This window comes from Anser brachyrhynchus (genome assembly GCF_964034855.1).
Source record: "Anser brachyrhynchus genome assembly, contig: SCAFFOLD_219, whole genome shotgun sequence".
In the NCBI taxonomy this organism is placed as follows: domain Eukaryota; kingdom Metazoa; phylum Chordata; class Aves; order Anseriformes; family Anatidae; genus Anser; species Anser brachyrhynchus.
In genome coordinates this window covers 48,815-65,735 of record NW_027663887.1, presented here as the reverse complement: position 1 = coordinate 65,735, position 16,921 = coordinate 48,815, and the positions used below count along the sequence as shown (strand labels likewise).

General features: G+C 40.7%; 1 long non-coding RNA gene across 2 annotated transcripts in view; it reads right to left on the bottom strand.

Annotated features, from left to right (window-relative positions):
• The window catches only part of LOC308186713, a 114,347-nt gene that overhangs the window by 74,701 nt on the left and 22,725 nt on the right, over window positions 1–16,921 (bottom strand). For both annotated transcript variants that reach the window (XR_013944200.1, XR_013944201.1), the window contains exons 6-11: window positions 8,040–8,302; window positions 7,099–7,197; window positions 6,613–6,708; window positions 3,725–3,942; window positions 2,609–2,659; window positions 1,489–2,068 (exon numbers count right to left, since the gene is read on the bottom strand). This is a non-coding gene — a long non-coding RNA (uncharacterized lncRNA). The remainder of the gene's footprint in view (window positions 1–1,488; window positions 2,069–2,608; window positions 2,660–3,724; window positions 3,943–6,612; window positions 6,709–7,098; window positions 7,198–8,039; window positions 8,303–16,921) is intronic.

The following is a 16,921-nucleotide window of genomic DNA, read 5'->3' as shown; positions in this document are numbered from 1 at the left end:
AAAGCCAAGGAGAACTGAGTCAAAGGCACATTACAGACAGGTGGATCATCAGATACAAGACCTTCCGGAAGACTGCAGGAAAGTATTTAATAGATGCATTCAGGCCAGAATCAGTTTTATGTCTCATTTAAACAAGAGTTTTCTTCACCACCATTCAATTCTCCTCCCCCAGCTCCCAGACAATTTCAGTTTAAGATCAGCATTCATGTCAGGACACCAGACAAAGTAATTCACCTGCACCAAACAGCAGCACAACCTTGATCTGAATTTGGATACAGGGAAAATGGTATCAGACAGAGGCCACATCTCACTGCTGCAAACAATTGCACTGCAGCACAGGCACATACTGCTAGAGGGAAAACCTACATGCTTCTCCGCTGCCCACAGTAAAATTGTGCTTACAACAATATAATAAATCTGCAGCACAGTGTTTGGTGAACTGTGTGCACAAACTTCAATTTAGATGTAGTCCTACTCAGATACACTGTTTAGCTGCATCCTGCTGTGCCCCACTCTATAAAGCATGCATTTCCCATCCTTCAAAAAGTGACTTATAGACCTTTGGTGAAGCTTTTAAAGAGTGGCATCTTCAACCAGCTCAGCACAGAAGACATAAGCATAGAAAAATAGAGATCCTGATTTTCCATTCGGTTGCCCAGTGTTGTAATAGTATAATCTCATTTAAATACAAGTAAAAAAGGAATACGACTATTTTATTGTACAGGGCAATTGGGCTCAAAGCTTTAAAAATTTACAGTGCTGAGTCAGTAAGAGACAAAATTACACTGAAACTGTTCTTCAGTAATGATTATAACCTCCTGCAGGATGTTACCACAGAAATGTGCAGACCAAATGACAAGGGAGTACCCAGCCTCCTGAAGATACTGCAAAGATAACACACTCCTTACTCTGCCTTTCCTTCTCTTCCCAGCCTCCCCTCCTCCAAAATCAAAACATTAGTAAGAAAAATACACGTTTGGGGATGAAATTAGGAGCTTCTTCAGTCCCTAAGGTTGAAAGTTGAAATTAAGATTTTGCTGAAGGCTGAGACTGCATGCTAAAGAAAGGAAAGAGGACACTGGAAAAAATTCTTATGAAAAGTCAAAATGGACAAAATAACAAATGCGCAATCTTTCTTCCAGCTGGAGCTACCTGAAACATGACCCTGCAGCATTCAAAATCTTATTATATTTCCTGCCACTTACTATTAAAACAAAAATAAAGAACCCATCTGAACATCCATCAGTAAAAAGAGCCTGTGTCTCCATCTTTTGACTCCCTCCCATCTGACAGTGGTACACCCCAGCAAAATCCCCCTGAGCCTCCTCTTCTCCAGGCTGAACAGTGCCAGCTCTCGGCTTTCTCCCGGAGATATGCTCCAGTCTCAAGCGTTCCTTTGCTGGACTCTCTCGAGTGCGGCCACTCCCTGTCGCAGCACGGAGCCCAGCACCGCGCTCAGCTCTCCAGGTGCGTCTCACCAGCACTCACTGCAGGAAGGATCCCTCCTGATGCAGCCTGCGTACCGTCAGGCTGGTTTTGCTGCAAGGGCAATTTCTGGCCCAGGGTCTGTTCTGTCACATCGCTTCTCAGCTGGCTGTCCCTGAGGTTGTTCCTCTGCAGGGGCACCACTTGGCGCTTCCCCTCGTGGATCTGCAGGATGTTCCTGGCAGCCCCTGACTCCAGCCTGCCCAGGTCCCTCTGGATGGCAGTACCACCTCCTGGACCCCACTGCTGTCTACAACTACCTGAAAGGAGGCTGCAGTGAGGAGGGTGTCAGTCTCTTTTCACAAGTGACAAGTGATGCGAGGAAATGGTCTCAAGTTGGGACATGGTTTAGTGATGGGACTCAGCAAGTCAGGCTGATGGTTGGACCTGATGGTCTTGAGGGTCTTTTCCAACTTCATTGATTCTATGATTCTAATAGTAGCTTCTTTAGGTCACATCTTTCTGGGAGGACGAGCTCCAAATGTTGGAGCAGATTCTTCTGCAGCCCATGAGGAGACCACAGTGGAGCAGCTACCCCCATGGCAGCCCATGCTGGAGGAGGTTTATCCTGAAGGGCTGCAGCCTGTGGGAAGGGCCCAGAGTGGAGCAGGGTGTGAGTAAGAAGAGGATGGTAAGAAAAGAGAAATTACTATTGTGACTGACCACAGGCCCCATTCACCAATGACCTGTGCTACTCAGGGGAGGGATGTAAAGAACTCTATTTTTAATTGGCAATAAATTTATTATCCCCAGGTCAAGTCTGTTTTGCCTACTACAGTAAATGGTAAGTGATCTCCCCATCTTCATCTCAACCCACCAGTTTTTCCATCTTATTTTCTTCCGATCCTGTTGAGGAGTGAAAGGTAAGCTGGGTGGGCAGCTGGCCAGAGTCAGCTCATTCCCACCTACCAAAAGCCCTTCATATTTTAAATTCTTTCCAAGGTATTTTTTGATTAAAATTAATATATGAACTTATTAAATTCTGTAAATTACTATAAACATTTGAATTCTACAGAAATAATAAATACAGATCATCCCCCTTACGTCAGGGGAAAAATGATGCTCAAAAGGGAAAAATCCATTTTTTAGTAGTATACTGTTTTAGTGCTTATTATCACCTCACCTCAACTTCACATGTAGTTCCAGGTAGACTCCAGTCTTAAAATTCTGGCATCTGAAATAGAGAGAAAGAAGAGGTTAATTTGTTATGAAAGCAGACACTGTCCTGAAACAAAACTTTAAGTACAGAAAGCGTTAGCTTTCATCTTTACCAAGAAAAGTATATTGCTGCTGGGGAGAATTGAATAAACATTGTAGATTCTGCCTTTCCCTTGGACATACATGCACTTATTTTTAAAATATAGGGCTGAAGGATTTTACCCTAAGAAAAGTTTATTCATAATAAATAAAAGAAAAATAGTTTTGAGCTGAACTGCCCTGCAAATTAGAGCTTCACTTCAGCTTTTTCCATTTTATGAGTCAAGCCTTTTGCTTTTATTAAGGCAGTTGAAATTTCAATTTACTTGTGACTGAATATAGTCCTCCGTTCAACCCACAAAAAATGTTTGATTTATTGCAATGTTTCAGTTTCAGATCATTCCAAGCTAATATTTGTTCAGCTCAGCTAAACTGAAAACCAGAAGCATATCTGTATTTATATATAGTAGAATAATTTCTTCCATCCTTGTATAAGTGTCAGCCCAATCAGGTCACTGGTAGGAAATGTTGACTGGTAGAAACACAAAGCTTTCCCTTTATGAAAAATGACTGACCTTGCTTTAAAGCAATTTAGTTTGTGTCAACATTGCTTTTCTCATTAAATATTAGGCTCTAAGTGGCATATCCATTTGTCTTTAGTACAGACAAGAGCTTTCCAGGCAAATCCTGGAATGCTATTTTTAGGCATCTCGTAACAATAATATGTTCAAAACAATGCTTGGGGTATGTTTACAACAATTATTCCTTGTCTACTCTCTTGTAGTGGTCAACTCCAGAGAGAGTTCACTCTCTCTATTAGATATCCTTTCTGCATCCAAGTAATTGTGCAGTATCAAATAAAAGTAAACCTTGGTAGCACTTGGCTGGCTTTAAAAAAACACCATTGCAACAAGTTCATTAAATACACACAGCCACTCCTCCCAGTTTAGTGTCACCAACAAACTTGCTGACGGCACACTCCATTAAGTCATCCAAGTATTGCAGATAACAAAGGTAATTTCATCTGTCAGAATCAAACCACCTGCGGGCAAGAAATATTCTGTTCACTTGTGTTATCATATTTTTCTTCTTCTTTTAGTTATAGTCATTTTGAATAATTTCACGCTGCTTTGTATACAGGCTCTCAGGTTCTCAGTGCAGATCTCCAGGTGGTGTGTATTACATTAAGTCTTTCAGTATTCTGAATAACTCCTTTGAACTTGCTGTAGTGATTACGTAGTTTTCAGCAAACTCACTCCCCTGGAATTAAACATTAAAAAGATGCCAAATGAGCCCGAAATAATCAAACGACCATGCTCAAATACATACTTCTGCCATCCACATTACTAGACCAAGTATCTAAATACCTTTGCTCAGCATATTGGTTACTAAATGTGTAGTAGAGTCAATGCAGCTTACTCAAATTGTTCTTCAGTGACAAGTCATCTCTACTGGGAAATCATCTGAGGTGTCAGTCATGCTGTAGCATACACACAGCTCAGAGCTTTTTAATGATTTATTAATGTAGTCAATCTGGTAGTGTTTTAGCACTGGTTATCAGAGAGCTGAAGTTAACAGTGTTGATTGTAGAGGATAATATCCTAACGTATCCTTTGCAATGTAATACAGGCTAGACTGGGACTGCTTTGACTAGACCCAAGTCTTGTTTTAACAAGCAGACGTCTGTCTGCATCAAAAGGAGATTTGTCCTCTGCCCTCAACAGACATTATTTACAGGATCCCTTAAAGTTCTTGATCACATCTAGTGCAATGTCACATCACTATCCTTCCTCCAGGTAACGCCGTTAATCAGTATGATGTGATTTGTCATTTCTAGGTTGATGACACACAGCTCTGTGACTTTTCAAAGCCTAGCACTGCATATGCTGTCACACCACTTCAAACAGTGAATTAAAGCAAAACTGCTTTCACTTGAAGTCAGATAAAAGAGAATGTCTGTTAATGGGTCTAGGAACTTCTTAACAAACAGCTCTCTCCCAAACTGAGCTCTGGAAGCGCAAACATCAATTTAAATCCCTGTGTCTGGAGTTAGAGTGTTAAATCTGCATCAGCTTGGTTCAGAAAATCTCAAGACAGCACAACACTTTTAGGAATATTCTTATTCTTACTCCAATAGGTTACAATCAGCCCCACTAGAAAAAGCAGGGAGATGGCAGAAGAGGAGACAGTTCGACTACCTGCCTTATCCAGACCATAGCCAGAAACGGGAGCAACACTCATCTTGCACATTAATATTCTATATGTTTCTCCAGGGAACCTTATACCTGGATCCTCAGAAGACAAACCAGGCTGAAGCATAGGTGCGTGGCAGCACACAGCACCTCCGGCGCCAGGCGGCAGGGAGGGTTCCTGTGGTTTGTCACGCTGTTTCGGTGTGCTTTCCCAGGGAAGCCACGGCTGCAGCAGCCCCTGCACCAGCACAGTGGGCACTGGGTGAGCACTCAGCTGGCAATTTGCGGAGAGGCACATGGCTGCTCCCTGCCTGCTCCAGCACAGCTGCCCATGGGCCATGCTGCACAAGCAAGTATTGGACCTTGAGGAAGCTTCTGAGCTCCACATGTCCTTGGCAAAAGACAACTTCTGGATATGCCCAGCCACATAACTAAGGAAAGATCACTCTGTCTGCTCCTAGCCCCCTCAGTTTGAGCTCTTGTCCCGCCATGAGTTATCAGACATAACATTAACTTGAGAAATTGATCCAAAGGAGCAAACAGTAACAGACAATGCCAACATTAAGACTTTTTCAGCCCTATTCCTAAAACGCCACTACTAGAATAAACCTCCTTGTTCATAATTTCAACAGCGCTATGGCCAAAATGAATACAGGAACAAGACTGTTCCCTAAGCCATACAAATTGACTTCTAGAAGAAAAGGTTTGACTCTTCACTGAGATGAAGTAAAAGAATTTGACAAAAGCAACAAGAGCATGGAAAAAAACTCAGGTTTGAACTAACAAGGCAAAAGGAGTTAGGATAGTGATGTGATTTGCTGATCCAGCCAATGTCGACAAGAATTATTATTTTTTAAATTTGTTTATTTGTCTAAATAATATTTTTTCCTCAGATAAGTCTACAACACTTTCAGGCAGGTCAGGGTTTAAAACAGGAAGATACCAAAGCAATAAATAATTGAAAAGGCTGTTTCTGAGACTGTCAGTACCGATTATATGCCCAAGCAATCTCCTGATAAGCAGGAGTGAAGAGGAGATCAGAATATCTGGCAACACGAAACAAAGTTCTGATTCATTAGAGACTGACAACAAGGCCTAAATATGTTATGTGATATGCATATTATTTATCACATTAATACTAAGTGGAATAGGGAAGTTTCCTGAGACCCGATAATCAAAATCTAGTCCATCAGCTCAAAAAAAGTTATGTGGTTAAGAGATTACTCCTTCTTGGCTGTTTAAAACAAACTGAAAATTATTTAAAAGGTTGCAAAATCCTTATTAATAGGAAAAGTTGATTTTTGTCCAAGTCCTTGGGAATTGTACCTAGTAGAATACCTCTTTAATCAAATCATACCAATAGTCAGAAAATTAAAACTGTAGGATACATGTTGTTTCTAATCTTGGCTATGTTAAATATCAGTATGAAAGTTATGTTTCCCGGGCTGAAGTCAGAACACTTAAAAGGACAAAATAAGTAACCATATCAGAAAAGAAATGAGAAAACTTTAATTAAGAGGCACTGAAGGCCTAGACTGGTTCTGGATTTTAAAGACAAGAGCCATTTTTCATCTTTAGCCAAAACACTTTAGTACCTTGCGCTTGGTTTGCCTGAATACTTAAAAGATAACCAAGAAAAACCCAAAACAATTGTCACTGATCTCTTTGATCTTCAAAAGATGCTACTTGTTATTTCTAAACCCATGAAAAGCTTGTTGACAAAGGCATCAGTACTTACTGAATAGAGGGGGCTACTTGTGCTTCCCAGTTTTTCTACCCACCACAAGTAGAGGTGCTTTAAAGAAATCCCTGGGCTGATTGATACACTGCACAACTACAAAGGGGAAAAAATAGTAAGTTTTTATCTTTGCAATGTTCAGCCTAAGGTTTGTAAGGCCTTGGTACAAGCGTCAAATCCACTCCGGCTGTGTACGTGTACACGCCAGTTCTTTAACACAGCAGGAATCGCATGACCAAAATTCCGCATCTGCTATTGCTGAACCTCCACTACTTTCAAAAGCATTAAATTATCCCTCTCAAAAAAACACTGAGTACATAAAAACAGAGACATACTTTCATGCAACAATATAAGCTGCTTGCCAACAACACTAGAAACTGAAGACTTTGTTCCAAAATGGCTTTAAAAAGCATGAATTTCTATAATTAACAGATTATACACTATAAATATCACAGCAATAATCCACATTCTCGTAATGATATATACCTGTTTTGAGAGTATTAAGGTCAGTTTATTGGGATGAACTTCAGATCTTCAGTAAGTTTCTGTCTTCCATGTAGGCAATGAACAGAAACAAAACAAATTCTGTAGGAAAAAAAAAAGACAAAATAATTTGCAGTGATGTTTCTGCTATGGGAATTGTCTATAGTCTGCAGCATACAGAAGCAAGCAACCAGTTGAAGCAGCTCTTATAGAGGTCATTTGGCAAACAGAAGCAAAAACACTGCAGGGCATTAGGGCTCTGCTCCTTTTGGACTAAGAATGGGAAAAAGGTGACTTATTCTGAGACCTATTCAATTTAAAAGACTACATTTTTAGAACTGGAGGCGCTGTAATCCTTGAACTGTAAAAGCAATCACTTTTTCAAAATTAGAAGATATAATCTCTTCACAATACCATAACACTAGTCAGTTCTAATTGAATTTAATTGTTCTCCTTTGTTGCTACAGTTGTTCACATTTTTATATGAGTATTAAAATAGATGTAAAAGTTGCAAATCTGAAGTTGTGGGATGATGTTCACTGTTGAATACACATCCCAGTTTTTCTACGTATTTTGATCTCAATATTGAAATTTCATGAAAGCATGATGGAATGCTATACTGAGGCTTGTGATTCAGGCCCTGAGACTGATTTATATTGCATCAAAAGGAAATACGAGCCAGACAAAACTTTGATGTGGGTATTTTTTCACTCAAACCTAATGGGCTTTGTCCCCTAGTGGAAACATTGGTGCTGCAGGAACATACAGAGAGGATGCCGGACTTTCTGGACTTTCAGGACTTGAGCAAACCCAATGCAACATTGAAATTAGCTCTGCTTTGTGCAGAGGAGGTGACCAACTATCTCCTGGGGTCCCTTCCAACCTCAACTATTCTTCCATTCTATGATTTTGTTGTGTATTAGAGGTTTAAAACTGCAGCTTACACTTGCGTCAGATCATGATGCATAAGTCTTCAGGGCTGTTGTTTTATGTTACTAGTTGAACTCCAGCACTGCATAGACCATAGTTCTTCTAACGTCAGCATAGCAAATCATTCTGAATTCATACTTGCTTCAAAAGATTAACCATCTACACAAAGACTTCATATTCCCCTTTTTTTTTGTACCAGCGGAACTGAATACCTCTTGCTTTGTGAACAGGGTTTTGAAGAGTTGAACCCAGAATTAGCTGAAGGTTATGCTTGCGGCTGGATGGCAGAAGTAGAGAAACAGGAAAGGAAGGTCAGATTATTCCAACAGTATCAGTAATATCACACATCTACAAAAAAAGGAAAGCTTCTGCAATGATAATATGCTATCCAAAAACTCTCCTGAAATTCAACTGTGATTCAGCAAGAGTAATTCAGGTCACAGTTTAAGCTTTTTGCATAATTAGTTTACATTTAATCAGACTGCTGGTATGTAAACATAATTACCATTCTCAGACCTTTAATTGAAATTGCCATAGCACTGCTACTAGCTACTTCTCCAAATCTGCTGAAATGGATTTCTGTTTCATGGACGCTAAGTGGGCACGACAGTTTTTTCAAGACTCTGCCACGCACCAGACTAATCCATGCTGTGCACGACTCTTCCCAGTTACACTGGTGAAACCAGACAAAAACCCCACACCGCATTTCTAATCGTACATGTAATGAATTAAGTTAAACTGATGTTAATCACGCCAAATACATTTAAGCTAATGCATTACCACCAAACTCATGACAAAGTTTCTAATCATGCCAGCAAAGCTTATCTCTAATGGGATAAATCTACACAAATTTTGATTTATGTGCAAGGGCGTCAAAAACACTTGTGATCTTTCACAGGCCTTTGTCTTCTTGAAGAAGCTTACAATTCAACTGCCCAGTCAGAAAACGAAACATTTTCATGAACATGCACAGTCTTTTTTACAATTAAAATGCCTTCACCTAAGCCTTAGAAAATATCAGCTGAAGTATTTAGAAATAGAATTTAAAACCAGTTTCTTCCTCTTAAATGTGCATTAACTTTGCATCCATTAAAAAGAGCAGGAGGAGAGCAGCTTTACACGTTCACTTCTCACAGGGCTGCTGTTAGGACACCTTGGGTCATCCCAACTCCATCACCATTGTCTCTGGTTCTGAACCGCTCCCAAACAAAGGCTGTTGAATATTCTTCTATGACTAGGCATTTCTTTATTTTTTAATGCTCTCATTTATATTTTCTTTTTGATAAGCTCAAGGGGCAGCAGCAGCAAAAACTGAGCTGGTACTGAACATGCTGGTCTCTCCCTCCAGCATGGATGACACAATTGCCAAGGGCAAGTGGAAAAGTGACAGGTAACTTCACTAATCCCAGCTCAGGATGCAATACGTTGGCAACAGCCTTTTTTTTTTCTTCCCCCTTTTTTCCCTCCTTTTTCTTTTTTTCCCCTTTAGCTCCTGTTGTGTGCTTGGCAAGTCCAAGCTTGATTCTATTTTATGGGGATGTGCAGTGAATGCAATTACACCAACAGCTGCTCAGTATTTGATGAGCAGCAGCCAAAGTCAGCCAGAAGGGTCAAGACAGCATGGAGCTGGGGGGAGATAATGTACACTTGCAAATTTTACCTTTTCTTTTTTTTTTTCCTAATTCTCCAACAAGTTTAAATTACTTTCAATGAAACATTAACTGAAGATTTGACAAATGACCCCCTGAGACTTAAAGTTTCACAGGGAACTTGCAGTGAAATTAATTTAATAGGCAAATTTTCAGCACGCAGTTTTTCCTGTTAAACCAAAATCTTTTTACCACTTAATTTCTCACTTAATATTATCTAATTATGTCATACTTGAATCATTTCCCCTGTGCAAGTAATGCCAATTATTTACTCCCTCTTACTTATTAATGTCAGAATGTGTCTGCCCCAATTCCTTCTTGAAAACTAAATATCCTTTGAAAGGTATCTCCAAGATCTCGCCTAGTACCAATAAAATTGTAGACTTTTTTTCTCATTAAACACATTCAAAATGTTTTGCTTTGTGCTGCACTAATTTAACTTCTAGTGTGTTTTCCTCCCAAAATAAAAATTTTGAATGATGGAAGCAAGTATAGCCTCATAGATATTTCCAAAAAAAAAAAAATTACTTCACCGGGCCTGCCTCGAGTATACTTGTGAACATTTATAAGTCTATCCAGAAATCACAGATGGAGAAACAATACTTTGTAAAATGATGCTCCAACTGTGCAGCTCAAAGAGTTTTCAGTACTCTCTTAATAACATTGCTTCTGGAAACAGGCAGTTGTATAAAAAGGAAAACAAGCCTAAAAGTAACTGTTTGATAATTTCATAAATCAACTACGCAGAATCCACAGTCAAAAATGCCTAATTTAGGTAAGGAACTCAAATAAAGAGCATGGTCCCATATTAAGTGATGAGATCATCTGCACCCTTAAAGGTTTCCCAGGGATCAGAAGGCAGCAAAAGCCTTTCACATGCAGCAGAAAGGGTCTCACATCGCTAACACCTATTTCCAGTCTGGCCCAAGGCAACAATGATTAAAAATCTGTGACAAGTTCTCCTGGCTCAGTGGCAGTTAAGAACACCAAATGCCAGGACAGCGCCAAGAAAGCCAGCTTTGGGTTTCAACAAGAACACAAGTAGCTCCCAGGCACTACGGAGAGGTTTGTCAGGTTTGTCACCTCTTCATCTAAATCCTAAATACAAAGCTGTACAGCTTTCTGAAGATTCAGCCTATCGCCCTCATTCAGATGCACAGGAGATAAGAGAAGAACAAAAGCTAGTGTGCAGACCCGCAACCTAGCTGCTGCAGCAGCTCTCACAGCAGTAAGAAGCTAGGCTGTTGCAGAGAGGATTTATTGGATTACTAAATGAATGAATCCATTTCCTCTAGTCCTCTGACCTGGGAACTAACCACAAAGTCTTGCTGGCTAACGAAGCCAAAGATTTTCCCATGACATAGCCTGAACTTTGCATGTACGTACAAGGAAGGGATCACCCTAACTTCTGTAGGGGTTGCCATAAACAAGGAGCTTCCCAATAGTTTCAGAACTACAAATACAGTCGCTGTAATCTCTTCCTTTTTCTTGGCAGAACAGCAACCCAGCACTCCAATAACAGCACCTAAAGAGTCAAGCCCTCCGATGCGCGTTTGGCACCATTCAGAAGAATAAGGCTAGAGAATGTGCTCCTGTGCAATTTCATTAATCAGCCATCTCTGTTCAAACATCTGTGCCCTGGCCGAACCCACTTAAAAACCTGAATTAAATAACTGAGCTTCTTCCTTTTGAAAGGATAATCTTGTATTCTGTACTTGCACTCTTCCTGTAACACTACCACAACAAGTACCAGTTAGTTATTATAATAAGCCTTCCAACTCCTCATGCTAGCAATAATCATCCTTGAATGTTATGTTCCTTACAATGCACGTTTTACCATTGTTTAATGTAAACTCACTGTCTGGGAAAATTCATCAGACTACAAAATGAGCCGAGTTGTAGGTTTATTCCAAGAGGAAAGCAAAGGTAATCTCATTGCAGTGCTGATGGCTGTGAGCAAGCTGCAGGCCTCGCTTGTCTATTTTGGCTTTAAAAATATTAATGTCTGAGTCTTCTACCGCAGTGGATGAAGGTGGGTTCTGCATTAGCACAGCATCCAAAACCTTGCTGAGGTCCAAATGGGGGGGGGGGGGGGGATGCTACAGAGCGCTACCTCCAATTTCTTTCACCAAGGTTCGCAGAGCATTTTCCTATTTTCTATTACAAGAACAGTGATTGCTTCTGCAGGCAATTACCTGCGTTAAGAGGGAGCAATAGCTGCAGAAATGCATCACTTGATGTTATAACGCATCATAATTAGGTTTTCAGCCCTAATCACCAAGAAGGATACAAACTTTCCTTGCAACTCATAAGTGCCGCTATCAACGAGCAGCATTTTGTTGCATAAGCAATTCAAGTGATTGACACTTTTTTGTGGAGCGGAATTGCATACATAAGTCCATATAAGGTGACGTGAATTTACTGAATTTGGTGCTGGAGAGCACTGCATTGTTAGGCCAACAAGTAGCACAATTGGGCTAATGATGGCCAGTCAACAGATGTCTTATCCCACTATGTTCAGGACAAAAATTTCTCTAAGATTAATCCACCAATACCTCGTGTTTGCTTCATACATGCCTTCATTCTTTTAGGGGAAGCCAAGAGGTCAAAGAAACCAAAATCTGTATTTTAATTGTGTGAATAGACAAACATTTGAAAAAATCATCTCTCTTGCTAATAAGAATGATAAGAAAACCTGCAATTTTAGAAGATAGTCTGCAATTTTTAAATGTTGCAGATTTTATTACAATTCAAAAGAATAAAAACATTTCCCATGATGTTTAACAATTCTTCTGGGGGTATTTGTTTTGATTGCCACTCGTTTCAACAATGTAACAACATAAACATACACAATAAACTTGTCTTGGAATAAATTTCCCACAATGGCCATTATGAAAATGATCAAACACAATGTTTCAAGCTTCATCACCAGATTTTTTCACTTTTCCTTCAACTGACAATCTACTGAAACAGAGAGTTTCATGAAGAAAAGTTGTGTTTCAGCAACATAATTTTTTTCCAGTGGAAAAGCACAGAAGTTATACTAGCTCTCCCTAGAGGCCAGATGGGATGCACTCCAGAAAAAAGTTTTCACTAATGCTAGGGAAACACTTAACTATTCCTGCTCCAGATCTCTTGTTAAATACATCATTAGCACATACTCTAAATAAGAAACTAATCAAGAAATAAAGCTTACAGCATTTTTTTTTTCTTTTTGTCTCCCAAAAGCATGTATAGTCCTAAAGACATGCCAGATTACTGTTGTGGTGGAGGAAAAGTCTTTACGGGCAGAACATCAGCTGACACAGCCGCTGCCAGTGCTCCCTGAGCACAGCCTGGAGGAACGGCCTGGCTGCCTCCCCGCCGCTCCTGCAAGCAGACAAAGTGGCACAAATCAGCAGCAGCTGGGGAAATTCAGAGGGACACCTCTTTTCCTAGGGCTGATGTAAAGGTCAGCTTCAAAGGATCAAGCATTTGTACGTAAAAGAGAGCCACAGCCAGGAACACAGCAAGAAGAGCCAGCAGCAGCAGTGTGTAAGCCCATTTACAGCTTTTGTACTCAGGAGCTATCCTAAAGACCTAGGGACTGAACTCAATATTGTCACCTCTGGTCTCCAGCATTCCCTGCGCAGGGAGCGATCCCCGGCTGTCTCCCATCTGACAGAACACTGAGCGACGCGGACGTCTTCCTTCCTCCTCCATCAGAGCAGCGCGGGCAACGGCGGGCCTACAGCCGTGGGGCGGTGGTGGTCTGCCAGCTCAGCAGCACTGCGGACATGGGCAGCCAAGGCCCAAGAACAATTTGCTGGAGGTGTAAATTTAACACTGCAGAAGTGAAATCACTGCAGATGCCGAAGCTTCCTTCCTTGTGTGCTCACCCTTTCTGTCTGTCAGCCCCCGATTTAGCTCCTCCGTTGCAGTGACCTATTTAGCTTCAACAGCAGAATTGCGACGATGCTCGGTCTGAAAGGTCAGAGTTCTCCTTTAGGCAGCACACCTCCCCATGCACACACAGGCCCAACCGGACAGGAGAAGCTGGGGCTTTCATTGCAGTGTTGTGAGACACCACGGCTTAAAAGTATCGCTAGAGAAACACTGACATTATCAGAGGGCTAAGGAAGCAAATTGCCAAATAATTGCATCTTTGTCAGGGCCATTTTACTCCTTGCAGGAGTGTTGTAGGTGATAATTGACACTGTCATGATGCAAACAGCAATTGCCTCTGGGCACTAATGTGGAACATGTGCTGTTTTGAGTCATCCCCGACCTGGGGAACTGAGCGCAGCAATCTCGCAGCAGCGTGTCGTGCGTTAGTCAGCAGCTCCAGCCCCATGGCTGCTGCGAGCTGGCTGTGGCACAAGGACCTGCTTCCCCATGAGGGCATGGTTTGTTGGTGGGTTTTTTTTGTCAGTCAACTGGTTTTAAAGTCACTAGTCTTCTCTAGAGTCATACGGCAGACGAGCGTCCAAGCACCCCGATTTTCTCCCATCTCCATACCCTGCGAGACGTGCGGTGAACCACGCTGCCCCAGAGAGGGACGCGCTCGCTGTGTGCACGCCCTGCCGCTGGCATCACTTCTGAGCACCCGAAACTCCTGCAGGTCCACAGGGGAGAGAACGTGTGTACTCCCATGCAGCCTGCCCAGTGCAGGACTGGGATCATGGGGGATATGAAATCCCCTCGGCTGATGGTAACGGCCCTAGTGAATTCACAGAACTATTAAAGTACAGCACCTGTATCTTGATTCCGCAAAAAATGTCTGCGTGCTTAAATTCACATGATCAGAAGGGTTCTCATAAGTTATATCTCTATGAAAGTGTTCCTACAGAGCAACTTTACAGGATTAGAGTTTCAGTTAATTACAGTAGCTCCTCAATGAGCCATTTTTCCAACAGTCATTTGTCTACAATTTGTTAAAATTATTTTTTTTTTTCCTTTCCTTCTCGCACTAGAAGTCAGTGATGATTTGGACAAAGTCAAGCGTCCACAGACACAGAAATACTGCTACCAAAAATGAAATACCATGAAATCCAATGTTAGAAAATGAGAAAAAGAGCTGTTATAGATGTGGTGACTGAAGGAACAAAAGTAAAATAGCTTATACTCCTGTGTATTTAGGGTGAAGTCCAAAAGCTGTCATTTACATTAGACTACTTTACGCTTTCAAAAGGAAAGCATAAACAGAGGAAAAAGGTCCCCACAGAACAGACACTTGTTATTTTAAAAGTCATTCTTAAAGCAAAAGTGCAAAAGAGGAAATCACTACCAGCTATAAATGCTGTCATTGAGAAGAGAAATTTTAAGGACATGAATTACATAGCTACTCTTACTAAAGCTCTGCCTATATTTTTCATGAACATTCGAGCATTCAAGTGTCTGTCAGAAGGATACTTCTAAAAAGCAAGTATTAAGCCTGCATGTTCAGGTATTTCTGAATTTATTAAGTGCCTGTTTAGGAGTTATGTTCATGCAAAGGTGAAAATTAGCCCAGTTGTCTGCCTGAAATACTAATATATTTTTCTGACAAGGAAGTACTTTTTTTATTGCTCTCCTTATTGTACATCAACACAATATACTTGATAAAGGTTACCCCATAGTCTTTAAGGATTAAGAAAAAAGATCGCAGAGTGACTTGCAAGTGAACCAAGCTCTGCATTCTTTGCGTGTTCCCAGAATGAGAGCCCAGACCTACAGAGAGATTTTTGTGCAGACCAAGGACACCAGCCACAGCAGCACCCTTCCTCCCGCGAGGCTATGCCAGAGAGCCCTTATGGTGCCATGAAATGGCTCCTGCCTCAAAGCAAAGCTCACTTCCCGAGTCAATTGCCTTCATTTATTAATTCAAATCTCTTCTGAGGCTTCCTGCAATTTCTAGCTGTTGTGATTACTCTTGTACTGAAAATAGTGAGTGAAATGTAAATAGAAAAATGTCTATTACACAACTGTATTGAACTCTCAGATAGTTTCTTAGTATTACCATGCTGTTTAAAATGTGAATAAACAGCCCTGAGGGGAAAGGGTCGTTAGTTACTAATGCACGATGCTATCTAGTTGCTTTCCAAAATTGCTGGCAGACTCTGCAGAAGGTACTCTACAACAAGCAATCATTCAAATCATTCATGCCTTCTGTCTAGCGGTGAAAAGACCATCAATAGCATCTGAAAGCTTTCAACAGAGCTGAAGAATTATTCCCATGGTCACTTCTGCACACCACAGCCCAACTAAAACAATTAGGAATATCAGAGACAATTAAACAAGAATGAGACTGACTGCAAGCAATGACAAGAAAAGCTTCAACTTCCATCTCATCTGCTAAATCGAGACACTTAGCTGGCACCTCTAAAGTATTAGCAGGTGAGAGCCAACAAGAAGTCTGTACAGTGGACTACTGTAGATGCACACACTAGAAAATAGGATTTATAGTGGGAACTCTCAGGTAACCTCATTACGTGACATGACCTGAGTATAACATGGTTGAGAAGTCCGAACACTGAAGGTCACAGCTACAAGTGCAAAAAAAAAAGTAACCTGAACAAAAATCTGAACTATGAGAAATATACGTAATAGAAATTAGGCTATGAAAGCTACAAAAAGAGCTAGTAAAATAAATAATTTAAATGAATAAATAACAGCTTTTTAAAACTAGAGGGTGTTACTAGTAGCTGTCTTACCTAGAAAGCAGGCTAGTCAAAAAAAAAAAGCTGTTTTTTAATCTAATGCAAAGACAAATAACATTGCTCTGGGAGAAGCAAGTTTTACCAAGCTACATTTCACCAACTGTTTTGCTTGTCATCCACCATGTGAATATTAGATGATCTAACAAATTCAGTTTCAGTTGCCAGATATCTGTTTGTGTGTAAAAAGTAAAACAGCCAGGCATTACAGCATCAACAGCGTATGCGGCTGTTGGAAAATTTCCTTTAGGAAAAGTTTATTATGCATAGAGTTTAATCTAGAAAACAAGACATACAGGAGAGGACCACCTAGTTAAGAAACGTTGGTTAGCCTCTCATCATTAATAACAACCTTAAATAACAAAAGGTGAGACAGAAAGAAAGGCTTAACCTCACTTAGTCTGGTAGAGAAAACCAGATTCCATTAAATATTTTAACACTGTTCATGAAAAGGCAGTAAGAGTGGAGTTCATCCTTTTTAAGTACCGAAGCAGGGAACAGGAGGTGAAGTACAGTCATAAGAAAAGAAGGCTGGATCTACAGAGCAGGGTGCACACTCATCTGCAGAGTTAA